The sequence below is a fragment of the Barbus barbus genome (genome assembly GCF_936440315.1).
Source record: "Barbus barbus genome assembly, chromosome: 28".
Taxonomy (NCBI): Eukaryota; Metazoa; Chordata; class Actinopteri; order Cypriniformes; family Cyprinidae; genus Barbus; species Barbus barbus.
Window position 1 is genome coordinate 14,855 of NC_136756.1, and position 19,978 is coordinate 34,832.

Here is a 19,978-nt window from a genome sequence, read left to right on the forward strand (position 1 = left end):
AAAAGAAAAAACACCTGACAGAACAGAGACAAAAAACCCCACCAGTCTTTATAGAACAAGCAGAGAAAAATCTCTTAGTGAGTTTTGACGATGATGATGATGAGGAGGAGGATCAGTTAACTCCTGCACAGGGAGATAGACTGGAGGATTTAGATGAGATTACGGGTCATCTGTCACAGGAACTTTTCTCTCCTTTTGCCCCCTCGGAGGCTGAGGCCCCGATAACCACTGGCCTGCCTTCTCTGGTCCCCATTGTAGCCAGTACGGTGTATGCAGTAAATCCTCTAACGGACACAGCTGAGAGTGCCCAGATCTTCCAAAATCCGTCAGGGTCCCCAAATCTCTCAGACTTTGATTTCTCAGTATATTCTGTGACATCTCTCCAACCAGGGACTCCTCAGGGGACAGAGAGGGGGGAAACTTCCAAAAAAATGGAAAAAATTATCTCTGAAACAGAAAAAAACAGACAAGCAGAGAAAATGAGTAAAACAATTGAAATCTCTGTAGCCGACATTCAAGGTCAAAGGTCACCACATAAGCCGTACACGCACCTTAGAACTAACAAGAAGTTCAACGAGTGGAAACTGGCACTCAAAGAGAAACACGTGATCATCGGGGACTCTAATTTGAGCAGGATTCCCGCTTTTGACATTCCAGATTTACAGATTGACAGTTTTCCAGGGGCTAAATTGCAGCACGCTGCCAATCTGATAGAAAAAGCTACAGTAGAGACAAAAGTAGAAAAAATAGTCTTGGCGTTTGGCCTGAATAACCGCACACAGAGATTACGCATCTCAGCGATGAGAGAGTGTGCCAGATTGGATCAGATGGCACAAGAGAGACTACCAGAGGCCCAGCTGTGGATCCCCCTGATCAATATCCCCCAATCTCTCCCAGAAGGAGAAAAAATATTTTTAGATGAATTGAACAATTACATAGAGGAAAATTATTCCTTCATCCCCCTCCTGCCAGAGGAACAGTTTCAGGTAGAGAGTGACGGCCTGCACTGGACTGCAGAGACAGCCAGGAACATGTTGGAGCACTGGGCACGATATTTAAACTTGTAGTGAGTGAACACCCGAGAAAGGGTGCCCATAGGCTTGTTGTGAATCTTTCCAAACATTTTAGTGTCTCTCCCTCACAGTCATCCCTGCTCATGAAAGGCCTCACATTTATTCCGTCTGTCCAAAAAATGAAAGACTTCAAACATCAGCTTAGACTAGATTTACAAAAATTTCATAGAAGAATAAAATTAGAGGTTTTCTTTGAGGGCAAAAAGACTAAAAAACAAAGATTACCTTTCACACACAATTCGGATTGGACTCCAGCCTTGAGCAGACTTCCCAAGCAAGTAGGCCAGCTGATCACAGCTGATGAGTATGCCTTTAAAAATCTGAATTGGAGCTTGAAACCAAGGCCCAACCTCCAGAGAGAGGAACTGAGAGCCTTGAACACACTAAAAAACCTCAGAGAAATTGTTATTAAACCTGCTGACAAGGGAAATGCCATTGTCATCATGGATAGAGAGCAATATGTCTGGGAGGGAGAGAGACAATTAAACATCAGTGACCACTACAAACCGTTAGAAAAACCCATTTATTCTGAAACCATGAAACAGGTTAGAAAAATCTTAGAACAGATGTATGACAAGGGTATCATTAACTCAAAACAGAGGGAATATTTAAGTGGCAGTGGCACTCCTCGAATGAGAAGATTTTATTTATTGCCAAAGATTCACAAGGAACCTGAAAAATGGAGTATTCCACACGAGATTCCACCCGGCAGACCCATAGTGTCCGATTGCAACAGTGAAACTTATCAGACAGCTGAGTACATCGAGTATTTTCTGAACCCCATCTCTCAGAAACACCCGAGCTATTTGAAGGACACTTATGATTTCATCCAGAAAGTTAAAGATATCAGTATTCCCAGAGGAGCCTTTTTATTCACCATAGATATTGATAGCCTATATACGAACATAGAAACTGAAGCAGGCCTCCAGGCAGTCCAGGAGTGCATGCTTCAATATCCAGACCCAAAAAGGCCTGATGATTATATTTTAAAATTATTAAATATTAACCTAACTAAAAATGATTTTGAATTTAATTCTAAATATTATTTGCAAGTTAAAGGCACAGCCATGGGCAAAAAGTTTGCCCCCTCCTACGCGAACATCTTCATGGCGAGATGGGAACAATCGGCTCTGGGTTCGTGCACAAAAAGGCCTCTACATTACTTTAGATTTCTGGATGATATATGGGGAGTGTGGTCTTACTCCATGGATGATTTTAAGGACTTTGCAGAACACCTGAATACCCATCAGAGATCTATAACAATTAAATATACAATTGACCCCACCGAGGTCAACTTTCTAGATGTGGTGTCATATAAGGGACAGAAATTCGAAGAGACAGGACAGCTAGACTTTAAAGTGTATTTCAAAGAAACGGACACGCATTCCTTACTGCACAAACACAGCTTCCATCCTAAACATACATTTAAAGGGATAGTAAAATCCCAGTTACTCAGATTTCACAGGATATGCACAGAACATTCCTGCTTTATGGAAGCAACAAAAATTCTGTTCAGGGCCCTGAGGGACAGAGGATACTCAAGGTCCTTCTTAAGAAGGGCCCTGAAGACCTTTCTCCTCCCCAGGACTCCAAGGAACCCTACAGAGGGTGGAGAAACAAAAATTATTCCATTAGTGTCCAATTTCTCGTTAATGAGCAAACAATTAAACCGTGCAGCTAAGTCTAACTTTGAAAGGTTCTTTGAAAACACTCCCTTCCTGCAGAAACACAAGCAAATAGCTGCCTATAGGAGAAATACAAATTTATCAGACATTCTAGTGAATAGCAAACTCAGACCTATGGCACCGCAGAACAAAAAGTTAATCTGTAAATACTTTGATCATAAAAAATGGGTATTCAATCGTTCAACAAAACAAGTCTTTCAAGTCCCACAGCAACTCACTCCAGTAACAGAGAACTGTATTTATTTAATTTATTGTGCAAAGTGTTCCAAACAATATGTAGGCCAGACAAAAAATGCTTTAAGGGTCCGAGTCTATCAGCACACACACAACATAAAAAATAAAATAGAAAAACGTAGACACGTAGTCCAGCACTTTCTTACCCACGGCCTTGAGACCCTCAGGGTGACTGGACTTCAGTCCGACCCATTTTGGTCGCTGTGTGATAGACTGAAATTTGAAAGATTATGGATCATGAGACTTGATACAAAATTTCCAAGAGGTCTTAATGAGACTTAGGAGATCTACCTGACCCTAACCCAAACCTAAACCTAACCGACTAACCATAACACAACCTAAACCTAACCAACTCACCATACCTAAAACCTAAAACCCACCAGACACCCCGGGATTCATACCTTGGATTTTACAGACCCATCCTGCACAAACCTAAACTTAACCAGACCTAAAGCTGAATAGCCCTGGCCTCAATAGCCCTGGCCTCAATAGCCCTATGAACAGCCTTTAACAGTTGGCCTGCTGTGACCTCTCTTGGTCTTTATGTGAATTGGGGGTGACCAGTGGAGGGATGGACCGTGCACAACCCAGAGTGGGACCCTCAGGGTCCTATCCTGGGAAAACTCTCTTCTATCCTAACCCAGCCTGAGCCTCCCTCTCTGGGCCCTCTCTTCTCATGACCTCTAGTGGGTACTCAGCGGAACCACACTTTATGGGCTGTCATAATCTATATATTCTTTAGCGTTTATTCCCATTAAAATAAATAAATAAATATACACCCTAATACATATTAAGAAATAAAAATATGAATACATACTTCATGGGCACTAGAATTCATGGTTTTCATGGATCACTTATAAAGACACACGAGGATAAATATAATACAGTATAAAAAGCATAAAAAAGCATAAAGATAAAATTATAAATACTTCAAGGGCACTAGAAGATATATATATATATATATATTTTTCTGTAATTATCTATAAAAACAGAAAGAGATGATTGTGAAAAACATACAGAAAAAGAACTGAATATACATAAATATACTATAAATATAAATACATATGAGGCACTAGAGGGTTTTAAGAGTCATAAAGGATTAAAAAACATTATTTATGACTACTTAGAGCACATTTGAGGGATGCATTATTTTTTTGATACATGCAGACTGAGCAGCTGCATTTTTCAAATTGAAAGAGGCAAAGAGCATCGTTTAAATTTGAAAAAAGCAACGAAAAAAATTTTCTATATATATAAAAAAAGCAACATGCATCGATTTAAAATATAAGAATAAAAATAAAAAATAAAAATGCAACGTACATAATTCCAATTTGAAAATGCATCGTGTGCCTGTTTGGTTTGAATATTGTATTGGTTTGAAGGGATTGGTGGAAGGCGTGTCAGTGACGTCATCGACTGGCTTTGATATACCTAACGGAACGCAGTTTGAATCAGAAGGATTGTTGGACTGCTTGCAGTAACATCTTGGTTGGTCATCTAGTAAAACGGTTACTTTGTATCTCGAGATAAAACAGAGAATTTAAAAGTTCAAGCCTGCCTGAAGAAGATACATCAAAGTATCGAAACGTCGCGATATAGGCTTGAACACAGAAACATTTATTTTTCTAAAAGAAAAATATATTTTTGTTTTTTCCATTATTTGAAATGTTATTTTGATCTTTTCCCTTTTATCCCTTTCTTTTGATTTTCATATATAATCACACATCTAGTGTTGGTTCATTTCATACTGTTTTAAAAAAAACACAACGAAATCCAAAGAAGGTTGTTTCATCTCTTTATTGTTAAAAAAAAGCACAAGAAAATCCAAAAAAAAGTTTAAAAAAGAAAAAAATACAAAAAAACATATTTCTTTTAAACTTTAAGAAATAGAAAAAAGATTAAAACAATATACAGTTGTGGATCTGATCGTTCAGTAAATTAAGGATGGTGTTCATCTTTCAGAACAAGGGTCGTTTCACGACCCCTCGAGCGCGTTTGGTCCCTCACAGAGATAGCAGGGATTTCCCCAGACGGGGACGATTTATGAGGGACGATTATTTTGTCGAGCGATCTCGTGACTTCCCATACGAGGTCGTCGGACACGAAGAATCACTCACGGGTTACAGTAACAGAGTACAGAATGAAACTCGATCGGAGAATACTGTAAATCCTTTCCGTCGTCAGTCACGTGATCGACGCCCTTTAAATCGGGGTTTTAAACCCAAACGAAAGAGAGTGACTTTTGGGGAAAATAGGATTATTTACCCCACTGAGGAGAATAGATGTACTGACCAGAGATACAGAAACACACAATATTCTCCTCGTAATGTAGAGAAGAACAGGAGACGTGAGAATGGCCAGTTTGCACAAAATTATGCTCACCAGAAAAAAAGAATGGGCCAAAAAACTCACTTTGATTCACAGAAAAAATCAGAATACTCTCCTGCTTCTCCCACCTTTCGGAGAATCATTAAGAATATGTATCATCTGATCAGATCGGTCCATCACCTCAATAATATTGACACACGGGTAGAAAATAACCAGCCTGTCACTCTGAAAAGGTTAACTGAGCTTCTTAAGAGTGTGATCAAACCCTTTGCCCCCACAATGTCCACAAAAGAATTGCTGGAGGGTAATGCAAAGAACTGGGCGTTTACGACACAGTTGGTATTACAGCAACACTATGAGGATATCATAGAGCACACACTGGGGATCTTACGGGGAGAGACACAGAGAAAAGACTGGTTACACGCTTTTGAGATCGCTGCCAAATGGGCGATGCGAAACTTTGGCAAAAGGATCTCCCAGAGGGCAATTCGGCAGGCCGAAACTTTGGTCCTGACCGAGTTGCGTTCTGGGACTCCATCCGGGTCTAGAGTACCATCGAATTCTGAAACCAGTAGCAACAGAACATTTGCTCAGGTGGTTAGTGGTGCAGATCAAGCCTCGGTTCAGCAGGGGACAGAAACGGTCAACACAGGGGTTGTCAGACCTAAAACAGGGGTCACACACATCCAGATACAGACATCCCCCACTTTAATGTCAGGCTGGTCTCCTATGAGGAACGACTGGCTTTTGGGAGATGATTTTCCACCTCTGAACCCTCCTGTACAGGCCCCTATACAGTCTCCTAAGGGGAAGAGAACAGAAAAGAAAAAACACCTGACAGAACAGAGACAAAAAACCCCACCAGTCTTTATAGAACAAGCAGAGAAAAATCTCTTAGTGAGTTTTGACGATGATGATGATGAGGAGGAGGATCAGTTAACTCCTGCACAGGGAGATAGACTGGAGGATTTAGATGAGATTACGGGTCATCTGTCACAGGAACTTTTCTCTCCTTTTGCCCCCTCGGAGGCTGAGGCCCCGATAACCACTGGCCTGCCTTCTCTGGTCCCCATTGTAGCCAGTACGGTGTATGCAGTAAATCCTCTAACGGACACAGCTGAGAGTGCCCAGATCTTCCAAAATCCGTCAGGGTCCCCAAATCTCTCAGACTTTGATTTCTCAGTATATTCTGTGACATCTCTCCAACCAGGGACTCCTCAGGGGACAGAGAGGGGGGAAACTTCCAAAAAAAAGGAAAAAATTATCTCTGAAACAGAAAAAAACAGACAAGCAGAGAAAATGAGTAAAACAATTGAAATCTCTGTAGCCGACATTCAAGGTCAAAGGTCACCACATAAGCCGTACACGCACCTTAGAACTAACAAGAAGTTCAACGAGTGGAAACTGGCACTCAAAGAGAAACACGTGATCATCGGGGACTCTAATTTGAGCAGGATTCCCGCTTTTGACATTCCAGATTTACAGATTGACAGTTTTCCAGGGGCTAAATTGCAGCACGCTGCCAATCTGATAGAAAAAGCTACAGTAGAGACAAAAGTAGAAAAAATAGTCTTGGCGTTTGGCCTGAATAACCGCACACAGAGATTACGCATCTCAGCGATGAGAGAGTGTGCCAGATTGGATCAGATGGCACAAGAGAGACTACCAGAGGCCCAGCTGTGGATCCCCCTGATCAATATCCCCCAATCTCTCCCAGAAGGAGAAAAAATATTTTTAGATGAATTGAACAATTACATAGAGGAAAATTATTCCTTCATCCCCCTCCTGCCAGAGGAACAGTTTCAGGTAGAGAGTGACGGCCTGCACTGGACTGCAGAGACAGCCAGGAACATGTTGGAGCACTGGGCACGATATTTAAACTTGTAGTGAGTGAACACCCGAGAAAGGGTGCCCATAGGCTTGTTGTGAATCTTTCCAAACATTTTAGTGTCTCTCCCTCACAGTCATCCCTGCTCATGAAAGGCCTCACATTTATTCCGTCTGTCCAAAAAATGAAAGACTTCAAACATCAGCTTAGACTAGATTTACAAAAATTTCATAGAAGAATAAAATTAGAGGTTTTCTTTGAGGGCAAAAAGACTAAAAAACAAAGATTACCTTTCACACACAATTCGGATTGGACTCCAGCCTTGAGCAGACTTCCCAAGCAAGTAGGCCAGCTGATCACAGCTGATGAGTATGCCTTTAAAAATCTGAATTGGAGCTTGAAACCAAGGCCCAACCTCCAGAGAGAGGAACTGAGAGCCTTGAACACACTAAAAAACCTCAGAGAAATTGTTATTAAACCTGCTGACAAGGGAAATGCCATTGTCATCATGGATAGAGAGCAATATGTCTGGGAGGGAGAGAGACAATTAAACATCAGTGACCACTACAAACCGTTAGAAAAACCCATTTATTCTGAAACCATGAAACAGGTTAGAAAAATCTTAGAACAGATGTATGACAAGGGTATCATTAACTCAAAACAGAGGGAATATTTAAGTGGCAGTGGCACTCCTCGAATGAGAAGATTTTATTTATTGCCAAAGATTCACAAGGAACCTGAAAAATGGAGTATTCCACACGAGATTCCACCCGGCAGACCCATAGTGTCCGATTGCAACAGTGAAACTTATCAGACAGCTGAGTACATCGAGTATTTTCTGAACCCCATCTCTCAGAAACACCCGAGCTATTTGAAGGACACTTATGATTTCATCCAGAAAGTTAAAGATATCAGTATTCCCAGAGGAGCCTTTTTATTCACCATAGATATTGATAGCCTATATACGAACATAGAAACTGAAGCAGGCCTCCAGGCAGTCCAGGAGTGCATGCTTCAATATCCAGACCCAAAAAGGCCTGATGATTATATTTTAAAATTATTAAATATTAACCTAACTAAAAATGATTTTGAATTTAATTCTAAATATTATTTGCAAGTTAAAGGCACAGCCATGGGCAAAAAGTTTGCCCCCTCCTACGCGAACATCTTCATGGCGAGATGGGAACAATCGGCTCTGGGTTCGTGCACAAAAAGGCCTCTACATTACTTTAGATTTCTGGATGATATATGGGGAGTGTGGTCTTACTCCATGGATGATTTTAAGGACTTTGCAGAACACCTGAATACCCATCAGAGATCTATAACAATTAAATATACAATTGACCCCACCGAGGTCAACTTTCTAGATGTGGTGTCATATAAGGGACAGAAATTCGAAGAGACAGGACAGCTAGACTTTAAAGTGTATTTCAAAGAAACGGACACGCATTCCTTACTGCACAAACACAGCTTCCATCCTAAACATACATTTAAAGGGATAGTAAAATCCCAGTTACTCAGATTTCACAGGATATGCACAGAACATTCCTGCTTTATGGAAGCAACAAAAATTCTGTTCAGGGCCCTGAGGGACAGAGGATACTCAAGGTCCTTCTTAAGAAGGGCCCTGAAGACCTTTCTCCTCCCCAGGACTCCAAGGAACCCTACAGAGGGTGGAGAAACAAAAATTATTCCATTAGTGTCCAATTTCTCGTTAATGAGCAAACAATTAAACCGTGCAGCTAAGTCTAACTTTGAAAGGTTCTTTGAAAACACTCCCTTCCTGCAGAAACACAAGCAAATAGCTGCCTATAGGAGAAATACAAATTTATCAGACATTCTAGTGAATAGCAAACTCAGACCTATGGCACCGCAGAACAAAAAGTTAATCTGTAAATACTTTGATCATAAAAAATGGGTATTCAATCGTTCAACAAAACAAGTCTTTCAAGTCCCACAGCAACTCACTCCAGTAACAGAGAACTGTATTTATTTAATTTATTGTGCAAAGTGTTCCAAACAATATGTAGGCCAGACAAAAAATGCTTTAAGGGTCCGAGTCTATCAGCACACACACAACATAAAAAATAAAATAGAAAAACGTAGACACGTAGTCCAGCACTTTCTTACCCACGGCCTTGAGACCCTCAGGGTGACTGGACTTCAGTCCGACCCATTTTGGTCGCTGTGTGATAGACTGAAATTTGAAAGATTATGGATCATGAGACTTGATACAAAATTTCCAAGAGGTCTTAATGAGACTTAGGAGATCTACCTGACCCTAACCCAAACCTAAACCTAACCGACTAACCATAACACAACCTAAACCTAACCAACTCACCATACCTAAAACCTAAAACCCACCAGACACCCCGGGATTCATACCTTGGATTTTACAGACCCATCCTGCACAAACCTAAACTTAACCAGACCTAAAGCTGAATAGCCCTGGCCTCAATAGCCCTGGCCTCAATAGCCCTATGAACAGCCTTTAACAGTTGGCCTGCTGTGACCTCTCTTGGTCTTTATGTGAATTGGGGGTGACCAGTGGAGGGATGGACCGTGCACAACCCAGAGTGGGACCCTCAGGGTCCTATCCTGGGAAAACTCTCTTCTATCCTAACCCAGCCTGAGCCTCCCTCTCTGGGCCCTCTCTTCTCATGACCTCTAGTGGGTACTCAGCGGAACCACACTTTATGGGCTGTCATAATCTATATATTCTTTAGCGTTTATTCCCATTAAAATAAATAAATAAATATACACCCTAATACATATTAAGAAATAAAAATATGAATACATACTTCATGGGCACTAGAATTCATGGTTTTCATGGATCACTTATAAAGACACACGAGGATAAATATAATACAGTATAAAAAGCATAAAAAAGCATAAAGATAAAATTATAAATACTTCAAGGGCACTAGAAGATATATATATATATATATATTTTTCTGTAATTATCTATAAAAACAGAAAGAGATGATTGTGAAAAACATACAGAAAAAGAACTGAATATACATAAATATACTATAAATATAAATACATATGAGGCACTAGAGGGTTTTAAGAGTCATAAAGGATTAAAAAACATTATTTATGACTACTTAGAGCACATTTGAGGGATGCATTATTTTTTTGATACATGCAGACTGAGCAGCTGCATTTTTCAAATTGAAAGAGGCAAAGAGCATCGTTTAAATTTGAAAAAAGCAACGAAAAAAATTTTCTATATATATAAAAAAAGCAACATGCATCGATTTAAAATATAAGAATAAAAATAAAAAATAAAAATGCAACGTACATAATTCCAATTTGAAAATGCATCGTGTGCCTGTTTGGTTTGAATATTGTATTGGTTTGAAGGGATTGGTGGAAGGCGTGTCAGTGACGTCATCGACTGGCTTTGATATACCTAACGGAACGCAGTTTGAATCAGAAGGATTGTTGGACTGCTTGCAGTAACATCTTGGTTGGTCATCTAGTAAAACGGTTACTTTGTATCTCGAGATAAAACAGAGAATTTAAAAGTTCAAGCCTGCCTGAAGAAGATACATCAAAGTATCGAAACGTCGCGATATAGGCTTGAACACAGAAACATTTATTTTTCTAAAAGAAAAATATATTTTTGTTTTTTCCATTATTTGAAATGTTATTTTGATCTTTTCCCTTTTATCCCTTTCTTTTGATTTTCATATATAATCACACATCTAGTGTTGGTTCATTTCATACTGTTTTAAAAAAAACACAACGAAATCCAAAGAAGGTTGTTTCATCTCTTTATTGTTAAAAAAAAGCACAAGAAAATCCAAAAAAAAGTTTAAAAAAGAAAAAAATACAAAAAAACATATTTCTTTTAAACTTTAAGAAATAGAAAAAAGATTAAAACAATATACAGTTGTGGATCTGATCGTTCAGTAAATTAAGGATGGTGTTCATCTTTCAGAACAAGGGTCGTTTCACGACCCCTCGAGCGCGTTTGGTCCCTCACAGAGATAGCAGGGATTTCCCCAGACGGGGACGATTTATGAGGGACGATTATTTTGTCGAGCGATCTCGTGACTTCCCATACGAGGTCGTCGGACACGAAGAATCACTCACGGGTTACAGTAACAGAGTACAGAATGAAACTCGATCGGAGAATACTGTAAATCCTTTCCGTCGTCAGTCACGTGATCGACGCCCTTTAAATCGGGGTTTTAAACCCAAACGAAAGAGAGTGACTTTTGGGGAAAATAGGATTATTTACCCCACTGAGGAGAATAGATGTACTGACCAGAGATACAGAAACACACAATATTCTCCTCGTAATGTAGAGAAGAACAGGAGACGTGAGAATGGCCAGTTTGCACAAAATTATGCTCACCAGAAAAAAAGAATGGGCCAAAAAACTCACTTTGATTCACAGAAAAAATCAGAATACTCTCCTGCTTCTCCCACCTTTCGGAGAATCATTAAGAATATGTATCATCTGATCAGATCGGTCCATCACCTCAATAATATTGACACACGGGTAGAAAATAACCAGCCTGTCACTCTGAAAAGGTTAACTGAGCTTCTTAAGAGTGTGATCAAACCCTTTGCCCCCACAATGTCCACAAAAGAATTGCTGGAGGGTAATGCAAAGAACTGGGCGTTTACGACACAGTTGGTATTACAGCAACACTATGAGGATATCATAGAGCACACACTGGGGATCTTACGGGGAGAGACACAGAGAAAAGACTGGTTACACGCTTTTGAGATCGCTGCCAAATGGGCGATGCGAAACTTTGGCAAAAGGATCTCCCAGAGGGCAATTCGGCAGGCCGAAACTTTGGTCCTGACCGAGTTGCGTTCTGGGACTCCATCCGGGTCTAGAGTACCATCGAATTCTGAAACCAGTAGCAACAGAACATTTGCTCAGGTGGTTAGTGGTGCAGATCAAGCCTCGGTTCAGCAGGGGACAGAAACGGTCAACACAGGGGTTGTCAGACCTAAAACAGGGGTCACACACATCCAGATACAGACATCCCCCACTTTAATGTCAGGCTGGTCTCCTATGAGGAACGACTGGCTTTTGGGAGATGATTTTCCACCTCTGAACCCTCCTGTACAGGCCCCTATACAGTCTCCTAAGGGGAAGAGAACAGAAAAGAAAAAACACCTGACAGAACAGAGACAAAAAACCCCACCAGTCTTTATAGAACAAGCAGAGAAAAATCTCTTAGTGAGTTTTGACGATGATGATGATGAGGAGGAGGATCAGTTAACTCCTGCACAGGGAGATAGACTGGAGGATTTAGATGAGATTACGGGTCATCTGTCACAGGAACTTTTCTCTCCTTTTGCCCCCTCGGAGGCTGAGGCCCCGATAACCACTGGCCTGCCTTCTCTGGTCCCCATTGTAGCCAGTACGGTGTATGCAGTAAATCCTCTAACGGACACAGCTGAGAGTGCCCAGATCTTCCAAAATCCGTCAGGGTCCCCAAATCTCTCAGACTTTGATTTCTCAGTATATTCTGTGACATCTCTCCAACCAGGGACTCCTCAGGGGACAGAGAGGGGGGAAACTTCCAAAAAAAAGGAAAAAATTATCTCTGAAACAGAAAAAAACAGACAAGCAGAGAAAATGAGTAAAACAATTGAAATCTCTGTAGCCGACATTCAAGGTCAAAGGTCACCACATAAGCCGTACACGCACCTTAGAACTAACAAGAAGTTCAACGAGTGGAAACTGGCACTCAAAGAGAAACACGTGATCATCGGGGACTCTAATTTGAGCAGGATTCCCGCTTTTGACATTCCAGATTTACAGATTGACAGTTTTCCAGGGGCTAAATTGCAGCACGCTGCCAATCTGATAGAAAAAGCTACAGTAGAGACAAAAGTAGAAAAAATAGTCTTGGCGTTTGGCCTGAATAACCGCACACAGAGATTACGCATCTCAGCGATGAGAGAGTGTGCCAGATTGGATCAGATGGCACAAGAGAGACTACCAGAGGCCCAGCTGTGGATCCCCCTGATCAATATCCCCCAATCTCTCCCAGAAGGAGAAAAAATATTTTTAGATGAATTGAACAAGTACATAGAGGAAAATTATTCCTTCATCCCCCTCCTGCCAGAGGAACAGTTTCAGGTAGAGAGTGACGGCCTGCACTGGACTGCAGAGACAGCCAGGAACATGTTGGAGCACTGGGCACGATATTTAAACTTGTAGTGAGTGAACACCCGAGAAAGGGTGCCCATAGGCTTGTTGTGAATCTTTCCAAACATTTTAGTGTCTCTCCCTCACAGTCATCCCTGCTCATGAAAGGCCTCACATTTATTCCGTCTGTCCAAAAAATGAAAGACTTCAAACATCAGCTTAGACTAGATTTACAAAAATTTCATAGAAGAATAAAATTAGAGGTTTTCTTTGAGGGCAAAAAGACTAAAAAACAAAGATTACCTTTCACACACAATTCGGATTGGACTCCAGCCTTGAGCAGACTTCCCAAGCAAGTAGGCCAGCTGATCACAGCTGATGAGTATGCCTTTAAAAATCTGAATTGGAGCTTGAAACCAAGGCCCAACCTCCAGAGAGAGGAACTGAGAGCCTTGAACACACTAAAAAACCTCAGAGAAATTGTTATTAAACCTGCTGACAAGGGAAATGCCATTGTCATCATGGATAGAGAGCAATATGTCTGGGAGGGAGAGAGACAATTAAACATCAGTGACCACTACAAACCGTTAGAAAAACCCATTTATTCTGAAACCATGAAACAGGTTAGAAAAATCTTAGAACAGATGTATGACAAGGGTATCATTAACTCAAAACAGAGGGAATATTTAAGTGGCAGTGGCACTCCTCGAATGAGAAGATTTTATTTATTGCCAAAGATTCACAAGGAACCTGAAAAATGGAGTATTCCACACGAGATTCCACCCGGCAGACCCATAGTGTCCGATTGCAACAGTGAAACTTATCAGACAGCTGAGTACATCGAGTATTTTCTGAACCCCATCTCTCAGAAACACCCGAGCTATTTGAAGGACACTTATGATTTCATCCAGAAAGTTAAAGATATCAGTATTCCCAGAGGAGCCTTTTTATTCACCATAGATATTGATAGCCTATATACGAACATAGAAACTGAAGCAGGCCTCCAGGCAGTCCAGGAGTGCATGCTTCAATATCCAGACCCAAAAAGGCCTGATGATTATATTTTAAAATTATTAAATATTAACCTAACTAAAAATGATTTTGAATTTAATTCTAAATATTATTTGCAAGTTAAAGGCACAGCCATGGGCAAAAAGTTTGCCCCCTCCTACGCGAACATCTTCATGGCGAGATGGGAACAATCGGCTCTGGGTTCGTGCACAAAAAGGCCTCTACATTACTTTAGATTTCTGGATGATATATGGGGAGTGTGGTCTTACTCCATGGATGATTTTAAGGACTTTGCAGAACACCTGAATACCCATCAGAGATCTATAACAATTAAATATACAATTGACCCCACCGAGGTCAACTTTCTAGATGTGGTGTCATATAAGGGACAGAAATTCGAAGAGACAGGACAGCTAGACTTTAAAGTGTATTTCAAAGAAACGGACACGCATTCCTTACTGCACAAACACAGCTTCCATCCTAAACATACATTTAAAGGGATAGTAAAATCCCAGTTACTCAGATTTCACAGGATATGCACAGAACATTCCTGCTTTATGGAAGCAACAAAAATTCTGTTCAGGGCCCTGAGGGACAGAGGATACTCAAGGTCCTTCTTAAGAAGGGCCCTGAAGACCTTTCTCCTCCCCAGGACTCCAAGGAACCCTACAGAGGGTGGAGAAACAAAAATTATTCCATTAGTGTCCAATTTCTCGTTAATGAGCAAACAATTAAACCGTGCAGCTAAGTCTAACTTTGAAAGGTTCTTTGAAAACACTCCCTTCCTGCAGAAACACAAGCAAATAGCTGCCTATAGGAGAAATACAAATTTATCAGACATTCTAGTGAATAGCAAACTCAGACCTATGGCACCGCAGAACAAAAAGTTAATCTGTAAATACTTTGATCATAAAAAATGGGTATTCAATCGTTCAACAAAACAAGTCTTTCAAGTCCCACAGCAACTCACTCCAGTAACAGAGAACTGTATTTATTTAATTTATTGTGCAAAGTGTTCCAAACAATATGTAGGCCAGACAAAAAATGCTTTAAGGGTCCGAGTCTATCAGCACACACACAACATAAAAAATAAAATAGAAAAACGTAGACACGTAGTCCAGCACTTTCTTACCCACGGCCTTGAGACCCTCAGGGTGACTGGACTTCAGTCCGACCCATTTTGGTCGCTGTGTGATAGACTGAAATTTGAAAGATTATGGATCATGAGACTTGATACAAAATTTCCAAGAGGTCTTAATGAGACTTAGGAGATCTACCTGACCCTAACCCAAACCTAAACCTAACCGACTAACCATAACACAACCTAAACCTAACCAACTCACCATACCTAAAACCTAAAACCCACCAGACACCCCGGGATTCATACCTTGGATTTTACAGACCCATCCTGCACAAACCTAAACTTAACCAGACCTAAAGCTGAATAGCCCTGGCCTCAATAGCCCTGGCCTCAATAGCCCTATGAACAGCCTTTAACAGTTGGCCTGCTGTGACCTCTCTTGGTCTTTATGTGAATTGGGGGTGACCAGTGGAGGGATGGACCGTGCACAACCCAGAGTGGGACCCTCAGGGTCCTATCCTGGGAAAACTCTCTTCTATCCTAACCCTAACCTAACCCTAACCCTAACCCTAACCCTAACCCTAACCCTAACCCTAACCTAACCCTAACCCTAACCCTAACCCTAACCGACTAACCATAACACAACCTAAACCTAACCAACTCACCATACCTAAAACCTAAAACCCACCAGACACCCCGGGATTCATACCTTGGATTTTACAGACCCATCCTGCACAAACCTAAACTTAACCAGACCTAAAGCTGAATAGCCCTGGCCTCAATAGCCCTGGCCTCAATAGCCCTATGAACAGCCTTTAACAGTTGGCCTGCTGTGACCTCTCTTGGTCTTTATGTGAATTGGGGGTGACCAGTGGAGGGATGGACCGTGCACAACCCAGAGTGGGACCCTCAGGGTCCTATCCTGGGAAAACTCTCTTCTATCCTAACCCTAACCCTAACCCTAACACCCCCATACACCTAACACCTAAAGCCACTGGAATTGACGAAACTTATCATCCCAAATCTTACACCTAGATTTAGTGGACCTAATGGATTCACCCACCCCAAACCTGACAACTAGAGTTGGTAGACCTAATGAATTCACCCACTTCAAACCTTACACCTAGAGATGGTAGACCTAATGAATTCACCCACCTCAAACCTTACACCTAGAGATGGTAGACCTTGGGCGAATACCCCTGGCAGGAGGACACCTGATTGGGGTGCACCTGGTTGGCGTGCACCTTGATTTTGCAGCCCTTGGGTGGTGGGCCCTCGGCGTCCCAGCCCTGACACGGTGAACCCTTGGTGTTGTGGCCCTGTTTTGCTAATTACATTGATTTTGTACATTTAATTAACTCAAGAAAAAGTATTCTGTTTAGTAACAACAATTTCAGTCTTTAAAATATAATACAGGGGTCAAAAGGTCATGGGGTAGATAGAGATGCACAATATAACGTTTTACCACTTGATGGACATGTGGGGACTTGTGAGAGTTAATAGAATATATTACTTAATCATGATTGCTTAAATTGCACTAATAAATATATTACTGATTTTTTATCATGATGGTTTTAAATACATAAATATACATATACACAATATTAAAACAACATCAGACCAATAAATATACACCTGTTTGGAGGAGATACAGGACACAGACTCTATGAGACAACATTTAGAACAATGGGAACAAATAAAACATGTGGAGGTGCTGTTGGAGGGGGTTCTTTTTTGGAGTTGGGACTGAAGCGGGCCTTTGAAATGTGTGCCAGTGCCTAACCGAGATCAGACCTGTTCTGATTTCTGGATTCTTAGATACCTAACCTAACCCTAACCCTAACCCAAAAAAATAAAAATAAAAGAGTAAACATCCAAAATACACAGACAAAGGAGGATGAGGTTTGGTGAGCGCTGAGATGAGGGGCCGAATTCAAGCAGGCACTGAAGCGGGCAGCGGAAATGTAGGCCAGTGTACAACCTTTGGAGATTTTTAATTCCTAACCCTAACCCTAATTTTTTCTATGCTGTTCTACTGCATGGGACACATGGTCACAGAACTCTTTGTGTGTTTTAGAGTTTAAGCCAACCACGTCCCCTAGCCTGCTCTTTACAGCTTGTGGCATGGCATCAATCACAGCATTTCTTAACAGTGTAGCCATTAACGGGTCTCCTTCTGGATTCCCTTCAGTCTCTTGGTTCCATCTTTTTAGCTGTCTCTGAACATATGTGGTTGGATTTTCTGCTTCCCCCAGCTGTTCTCCCTTTAATGATTTAGGGTCTAGTCTAATCGGGTACTCTGCTCGCAGTACTTGCCATACTTCTGGACGGAATGCATCAAAAACAGTTCCATCCATGTAGTGAGTGTCCACAGCTCTGTTAAGATTGGATGCTTGAAGAATTTCTTCCATCTTTGCCCCTCCCATTATTCTTGCCAGCAGTGCTTTAATGTCCCCCACAGCTAAACGTTTGCCCATAGTTTCTTCCTCGAACACCTTAATCCACTTTCCAGGCCCCTCATGAATATCTGGGAGGCGAGTGACCAGTCCCTCGAGGTCCTGTGTGGCCCAGGGGACATACTGTCCCTGTGAACCCTTGATTAAAATTGGAAATTGTGCAGCCAGTGGTCTCAAAGCCCCTCTTTCTCTGCTCCATTTTCCTTTATCAAATGACTCCTCATCTTCATTCACATCCTCACTGCTATCAAACAGCTTATTTCTCCGTCTATTCACTTTAGTTACCTCTTGAATCTTTTTTCCTGATTCTTTAATTTTCTCCCCTATTCCTTCTTCCATAACCTTTGCTTGTGCTCCCATTTCCCAATCCTTTCTCCCCATCTCTTCTAACACGTCCTCATATTCTGTTTTGCCTTCCTGGTTTGTTTTCATCCTTTCTAATGCTATACATGCCTGTCTATAACAATCTATCGGCAAAAATCCTCCACTTTCTTTTCTCAGTCGCGTCTTTGGTTTTACATCTGGTTCCATTTTTTGTTCCAACTCTACATGTCCTTCCATCTGCATTTTGCCCAAAACTTCTACCGTTCCCTTAAGAATTGGTAATTGACATTCAGGGGGCAGATATGGGGGTGGTGTAGAAAACAACTTTTCCTTTTTCTTTGTTTCTTTGTCTGCCTCCTTAAGTATTCTCCTTGCCTGTTTTATACTTTTTTAATGCATCATTCCCTTCTTTTTTAAACATGGCTAACACTTCGTTCTTTTTTCCCTTTTTGCTTCTCTCTTTTCTCTTTTTTTACAGATACTTTTAGTTTTATAGTTTTTTTATCAGAGTTTCCATTTCCTCACACAATGCTACATCAAATGCCCCTTCCTTTGGCCATTTTGTCATCAGATTTTTAGTTCTCTTCTGCCATTTGTTTGAGACCTTAGTTATCAATTCTTTACACAATGGATATTTTAATCCTAATAATTCCACCAGAGTGGCTGCCATACTTTTCTATAATCTTACAATATAATATTTAAGATTCTATATATATTTCTTTAACTTACTATTTTTCCCACTTATTTTAACTATTTTATCCAATATTCTCCTCTTTATTTTGTGACCTGCATCCTTAAACTTTTAAGCGTTTTTTATTCTCTCTGACACATGTACACTTTCTTTATGAGTTAATAGTTTCAATTCTATTTTATAATCACTCAATATCCAAAACTACTAAAAATAATATTTATATTTATTTTTCCTTCAATTCTTTTGTCCACCCTTATAGGTTGATTTTAGTTTATTTTTATTGTTTTTATACTTTTTTAACTTAATGCCTAGATCTTACTTCTGGTACTTTGATCTCAGAAATGTTCGCCTTCTCAATCACACAGAGCTCTAAAACGTATAAACATATAAAAGATCTTTATTGATACAAATGTTTCCTAATCACATTCACTCCTTCTAGTCCCTTTTTTCACCCAGGGTTCATTCTTTCATTCTGTGCCCCTTTATTTATAGGGTTCATTCATTCATTCTGTGCCCCTTTATTTATAGGGTTCATGCAGTCAATCATCCCTCTCAGGCGCGGCACTAGCTGCGTCGCTCTCAAGGGAATTCCAGAAGGGGGGCGCAGCTTTTACCCACCCAATATGGAATATATTTATTTTTCATACAACCTCAATCATTCACGCAGACACAAACACAGACAAAACTACACTACGCTCCTCTAGAGCGACCTGCGTCTGAACTGCTCACTTTTTTTTCCTGATTCGCTTTCTCAACACAGAAAAAACAGCTCCCAGCAGGATTTTTGCCTTATCCTAAGGACTTTGCTCGCTTTCCTCTACTTTATCTGCTTAACATTTAATGTTATCCTCAAGGCCCATTAACAACAAACACAGATTATTACATGCAATTAGTTATTCTGGAATCAAAACCCCCTTTTTTCTCTTTCTTAGTTCTTTAAATTTGGAAGAGCAATTTTTAGTGACCTTACCACCAAGGGCAGCCTAGCAAACAACACAAACCAATTATATAAGCAAATCTGCTTACCTTTAATAGTGGCCAGTGTTTGTGCTGTTTGTCAAAAGTCTGCCCAAAGCGGCCGTCCACCCTGTTGCTCCTTTCCAATCCTGTTCATGACGCCAATTTGTGGTGGCTTCCGCA